The following is a 6253-nucleotide window of genomic DNA, read 5'->3' as shown; positions in this document are numbered from 1 at the left end:
TTGCAGAACCACATGAATTAGAAGTGTTATCTGCTTCTGTGTCTTGGCCCAAACTGTACTGTCTCTTATCCATTAGTGAATGGAAGTAGAACACATTCAACACAGTAAGCTCTATGGAGCTTGGGCTGTGACCTTCTGAATCATTTGTCACCTTGAGGGAACCCTTTCCCAGTGGGGAGGGGAGTTGAGCACGACTGCTCCATTGCTGAAAATACCAGGTCTTGTCTCATTCACTTGTTTGAATAAGTCAACTTTATTGAGGCTATAATCTTAGAATGATAACAATAGCTTCTGTCCAAGATGCTTGTGATGATTGTAAATCATATCTGAAAACTTTCTTGTGTTGCTTCATGCTTGCGATGAAGTAGGATTCCCTGTTGTAGCTCTGAGAAAAAATGAAAGGGACAATGGAGTTGACTGCATTCTCTTAAAGAACCCTTAAAAAACAGGTGTGAATCATTTCCTGTTTGGGGAGCGTGGCTAAATTTTTTTATTAGTTTCTAAGCTGGGTGGGTGTGGAAAGGTTTCTGGATCAAAATATCTATGTATCAAAAGTAGCATTTAAAGCAGATTCATTATTAAAATGAACAATACAAAGTGGTCAAAGGTATTAATGTAAGTGTTCTGACATGAAATGTGAAGATTAGATCTGGAGGAATGCTGACTCAAACACAGCTGTGAGCCTGAACCTCCTACCTGCTTAGAAGGGTGAAGCCATTCCTACAGGAAGGAAAAGGGGCACCTCAGTGGTTACAAAAGTCCTTCCAGATTCACTTTCCTGATTTGGACCCTCATGCTAAACAGTCCACTGATGGGCAAAGAGAAGGTACATCTCTATATACAGTGAGACTCTAAGTTTTCACTTACAGAGTCAGTTATCGAACTGCTTGGTTCTCGTGGAGCCTCAGATTTGCACACAGAAATAACAAGAATGCTGTTACAACTTCTAGGTTTCCCAAGTGCATGTTCAAAACTGACACTTAAAACTGTATTAGGGTCATCGTTACCATCTTTCTAAATTCCGTATATATGCGTTAATACCCCTGTATTGGTGTTTTTCTTTCTGACTCACTTCACTCTGTATTGATTCATGTCAATGTATGGCAAAGACCACTACAATATTGTAAAGTAATTAGCCTCTAATTAAAATAAATAAATTAATTTTTTTTAAAAGGGGATAATAAACCAAAAGAAATAAAAATAATCTTTAAGAACAAAAAAAAGCTGTAACAGGAGGGTAGATCTCATGTTAAGTGTTCTCACCACAATAAAAGAAAAAGATACTTGAGAAAGACCACTTTCCTCCCTGTACCCCAGCTCTGCTCCCTCTTCTGAGTCTGTTTGCTTCTTCACAAGGCTTCTCTCACATTTTCCTCTCAAATTTAAAATTACTAAATATTTTTTATATCCCAGGAAAATTGTATTTCTTTTTATAGGCAGACTGATCAATGTAAAACATTTGAAGGCATTCAAGGTCATTCACCAGGACTTCATTCTCGGGGATAATGCTTGCTATCTGCTTATGTATTTAATTATATATGTTGAAATATTTTATATTCTTGCCATATAGCAAAACCTCAAACATCTTCCTTGTGACTAGAGTCAATGCTATTTTTTACTAGTCTATTTTTACTTCAATATGAAAATGACATTCAGTTTGGCATATTGGCTGTTTTTCCTCTTTTCTTTCCCTTAGCAGTAAGTCTGGGGCAAGGCGTGGAGGTGGCTTTAGGAGCAGGTTGAGTCCACTTATTGCTTATAACTTGTTGCCTTGTATTTGTCTGTCAGGGCTACCATAATAAAGTTATGTAGACCATGGCCCAAACAACACAGTTTTATTTTATTACCGTTTTGGAGGCCAGATGTCTGAGAACAGGTATTGGCAGGACTGATTCCTTCAGATGCCTCTGTCCTTGGCTTGAGGAAGACCTCCTCCCACTCTGAGTTCACATGCTCTTCCTCTGTGTCTGTGTCCTCATTTCCTGTTCTTATGAGGCCACCAGTCAGATTGGATAAAAGCCCGCCCTAATAATCAAAGTTTAACTTAATTACTTCTTGAAAAGTCCTGTCTCCAAATGTAGTCATGTTCTGAACTACTGGGAGTTAGGAGTTTAATCAGTGAGTTTTGGTGGGGGTTGCAATTCAGCTCCTAACAGTCCCCTTCCTCCAGATGCAAGGCTTGTGCTCTCAGTTCTGAATGTTGCATCTCTTTTTTCCCTTCCATGTTCTGCCTCCCTCCTCTGCCTTTAAGAGCTCCTGTGATTACATGCCCATCTGGAAAACCCAGGATAATCTCCCTGCGTTATAGAAAACTAATTAGCAGCTTTAAAAGACGCTCACTCCTTAGAAGAAAAGCTATGACCATCCTAGACAGTGTATTAAAAAGCAGAGACATTACTTTGCCAACAGAGGTCCATCTAGTCAAAGTGGTGGTTTTTCCAGTAGTCATGTATGGATATGAGAATCATATATGGATGGGGTTCGCAAAGAGTCAGACATGACTGAGTGACTGAACTGAACTGGCAACTTTAATTTCATCTGCAACTTTATTTCCCTTTTGCCATGTAATATAACATAGTCACAGGTTCTAGGATTATGGCATGTGCGGCTTTGGAGTCATAACACTTCCTACCACACTAACCAAGAACAGGATCCATACTACTTTTCAACAAATACCCATTCTCTCATTTAAGGCCTCTTGGGGGCCAAACTTTTGAGGAAAACTTTCTCTTTCTTCCTCTTGTTTATCCTGCTTTCTGTGAGGAGAAGAGTGTGAGCAGCTATACTCTACCCACTTCTCCACACTGCAATACGTTCTTTCTCATAGAAGTAGAGTTCCTCAGTCAGGCTTGTCTGAATCGGTACATCCATTTTGCCAGGTTAGCAGAGGATGGAGCCATGGTGTCAAGGGCAAAAACCAGACCTAACACTTCTTTCCCATAATGTCATGGATAAATAGGGAGGCCGGGAATCTTTCCTCTGGCAGAGGCATCTCTTCTCCAACCTTCCCATTGTTTTCTTTTACTTTCTGCATCCAGTCTAATTGGCCCCCTTTTCCTTAACGATGGGTGAGTAAGTCAGCTTAGACTTGCCATCTATAATCCTCTGTCTTTCCTTCAGTGCAAGAGAAGAAAAGAGCCCCCCTTTATCCTCCAGGTTGAGTCACATTCTCCAATCCAATTTTTATCCAAACTCATGCTTTGAGATGATTAATTTTGTAAGTGCCCCATAATCTACAAGAAAAGCTCTCTGGATAAAGGCACTCACAAAATCATTGTCATCCATAGTTTCTTTCAGAGCTAGCACACAATTCTGTGATGTCCCTCAGGCAATCTTTGGAGAAGAGGAAAAAGCATCCTTTAACTCTAACAACTGAAAGAGGAGAGTGAAAAAGTCGGCTTAAAACTCAACATTCAGAAAACTAAGATCATGGCATCTGGTCCCATCACTTCATGGCAAATAGATGGGGAAACAGTGGAAACAGTGACAAACTTTATTTTTTGGGGCTCCAAAATCACTGCAGATGGTGACTGCAGCCATGAAATTAAAAGATGCTTGTTCCTTGGAAGAAAAGCTATGACAAACCCATATTAAAAAGCAGAGACATTACTTTACCAACAAAGGCCTGTCTAGTCAAAGCTATGATTTTTCCAGTAGTCATGTATGGGTGGACTATAAAGAAAGCTGAGTGCCTAAGAATTGATGCTTTTGAACTGTGGTGTTGGAGAAGACTCTTGAGAGTGCTGAGCACCGAAGAATTGATGAGTTTGAACTATGGTGTTGCAGAAGACTCTTGGAGAGTCCCTTGGACTGCAAGGAGATCCAATCAGTCCATCCTAAAGGAAATCAGTCCTGAATATTCATTGGAAGGACTGATACTGAAACTGAAACTCCGATACTTTTGCCACCTGATGCGAAGAACTGTCTCATTGGAAAAGACCCTGATGCTGGGAAAGACTGAAGGCGGGAGGAGAAGCGGATGACAGAGGATGAGATGGTTGGATGGCATCACTGACTCAATGGATGTGAGTTTAAGTATACTCCGGGAGTTGGCAATGGACAGTGAGGCCTGGCGTGCTGCAGTCCATGGGGTTGCAAAGAGTCGCACACGACTGACTGACTGAACTGAACTCAAACAAGAGCATCTGTCTTACTCTAGTAGTGGTGCTGTGTGAAAACCAGACATTTATTTGAAGTCTTCTCATGTTTTCTACACTATAGTGTTACAGGGATGTTGATATGCAGGATTTCCACCTACCCCTACTTTATCCATAAATGTTCAATATTTATAAGCCTGAGTTTCACATAAGCTTTTAGTTGAACCAATGTTAGTAAACAACCCTATTGTAATTATCAGTACAGGTTGGTTTATACTGTATATTGCAGAAAACTTTTGCTACTTGCCTGTAAAGGCAGAAGAGCAAATCATATTAAATTTGAAATAAAAAGGTTTTTAAAAACAGTATTGAAGTCATGGTTTGATAGACAGATTTTGTTGTTGCCACCCATCAGCTAGCTTCCCATGTTCTGCCTGGTGGCTCAAATGGTAAAGAATTTGCCTACAAAGTAGGAGGCCCAGATTCGATCCCTGGATCAAGAAGATTCTCTGGAGAAGGGAATGGCAACCTCCAGTCTTGCCTGGAGAATTCCACGGACAGAGGCGCCTGATGGTCTACCATCCACAGGATTGCAAAATGTCAGACACAGCTGAGTGACTAAGCATGAATCAGGCACCCTGATTTTGCTGTATATACCCATCCTTGTCCTGAATTTAAGCCATCTGTTCACATAAGGCTTCACAACTGTTCCTGGGGTGAATGTGGGACTCAGGTCTTTCTAATCTGAATGTGCAATTCTTTGACCACACTGCTTGGTATAAGAAAGAGCATGTGATGAAATCAAAGACCATGAGGAGCAATGAGACTTTTCCCCTAGAGTTGCAGTAGAGGTACTTTGTTTTCCTTACTGTCTTGAAGCTGGAAGGGGGTTGTAAGCCAGAGGCTTCTTGCAGCCACCTTGCTACCATGGGCAACCTGAGAATGAACTAAAGAAAGATAAACAGGTTAGAGCACAGGGTCATGATAACCTTTTTAATAACTTTATTGGAATGTAGTTGATTTACAGTGCTGTGTTAGTTTCAGGTGGATAGCATAGTGATTCAGTTATACATTTACAATATAATCCTTCTTTTTTCAGATTCTTTTCCCATATACGTTTTTACAGAATATTGAATAGAGCTTACTGTGATATACGGTAGGAGAGTAGGTCCTTGTTAGTTATCTATTTTATCTGAACGTCTGAAACAAGTCTTGCCTATAGTTAACCCACCTCTTGAACTGTTCAAACCTGTAAGCCAAAAAAGTTCCTCTCTGGTTAAGCAAGTGTGAATTGAGTTTTCTGTATTTTGAGTTAAAAAATACAAGCTCCTAAATTCATATGTTCTATAATAAAGAACTTAAACTCATCTCTGATAAGTTCTTAGTGACTTTCTGAAATACAAATGTACCTTTCATTGCCACATAGATAAGTAATGCAGCAGAAAATGTCAAAATGCATAGTTTGAAGAATGATGTCTATTTATGCCAAATTATTAAATATGTGGACTTTTTCTTACCTCTAAAGCCTAAACTATGTTGGGGTCTTATATGTTTTGAGCAACTCAGAGCTCCCAATAGAATTGGTCCTATTATTATGCTGGCTGTGTTTTGAGAACCACAGACACAAAAAAATTTACTTTTTCTCAAAGTAGTATCTTCATAGATTTGCTTTGCCTCTTGAATACAGAGAAGTAACACAACATATTGGAATGAAAATACCGGAAGGGACAAAAAGATCATATAGTCATCTCATTTTATAATAAAGAAATTAAGAATCAAAGATCTAAATTGATCTTTAATTAAGTGCAGTAACCCTAATTGTTAATAGAAGAGTGGAATCCAATCGCCAGACTCTGGAAAGTGTCTCTTTTCCTCAGCCCCCTAGATTCAGGCATGATCTTTATTTACCCACCACTCAATTTTCGCATTAGAGAAAAATATAATGCTAGAGTAGAATCATATTATACCTTTTGCTCATTTCTGTGTTCACAAACTAGTCATTTTAGGGTCATGTCCATGAAATCAGCCATACATAGCAGAGCCACAGATGACCTAAATGGCTTTTCATTTAAGTCATTTCATTTAGTGCCAACATTGTGTATAATCACATGTGAAAGTATTATAGACTTTTCAAATTTCAGAGGAGTATGTCACTT

General features: G+C 39.3%; 1 long non-coding RNA gene across 1 annotated transcript; it reads right to left on the bottom strand.

Moving 5' to 3' along the window:
- Positions 1 to 234: 234 nt before the first annotated feature.
- Positions 235 to 1980, bottom strand: LOC129659974 (uncharacterized). The gene is made up of 2 exons (XR_008718268.1): positions 1848 to 1980; positions 235 to 385 (listed from the first exon to the last, which is right to left on the bottom strand). It is a non-coding gene; the product is annotated as an uncharacterized LOC129659974 (long non-coding RNA).
- Between the last annotated feature and the right edge of the window lie 4273 nt (positions 1981 to 6253).

The sequence above is a fragment of the Bubalus kerabau genome, chromosome 9 (assembly GCF_029407905.1).
Source record: "Bubalus kerabau isolate K-KA32 ecotype Philippines breed swamp buffalo chromosome 9, PCC_UOA_SB_1v2, whole genome shotgun sequence".
Lineage (NCBI taxonomy): Eukaryota > Metazoa > Chordata > Mammalia > Artiodactyla > Bovidae > Bubalus > Bubalus kerabau.
The sequence above is the reverse complement of the archived record's forward strand: the minus strand, read 5'-3'. Positions and strand labels throughout refer to the sequence as shown.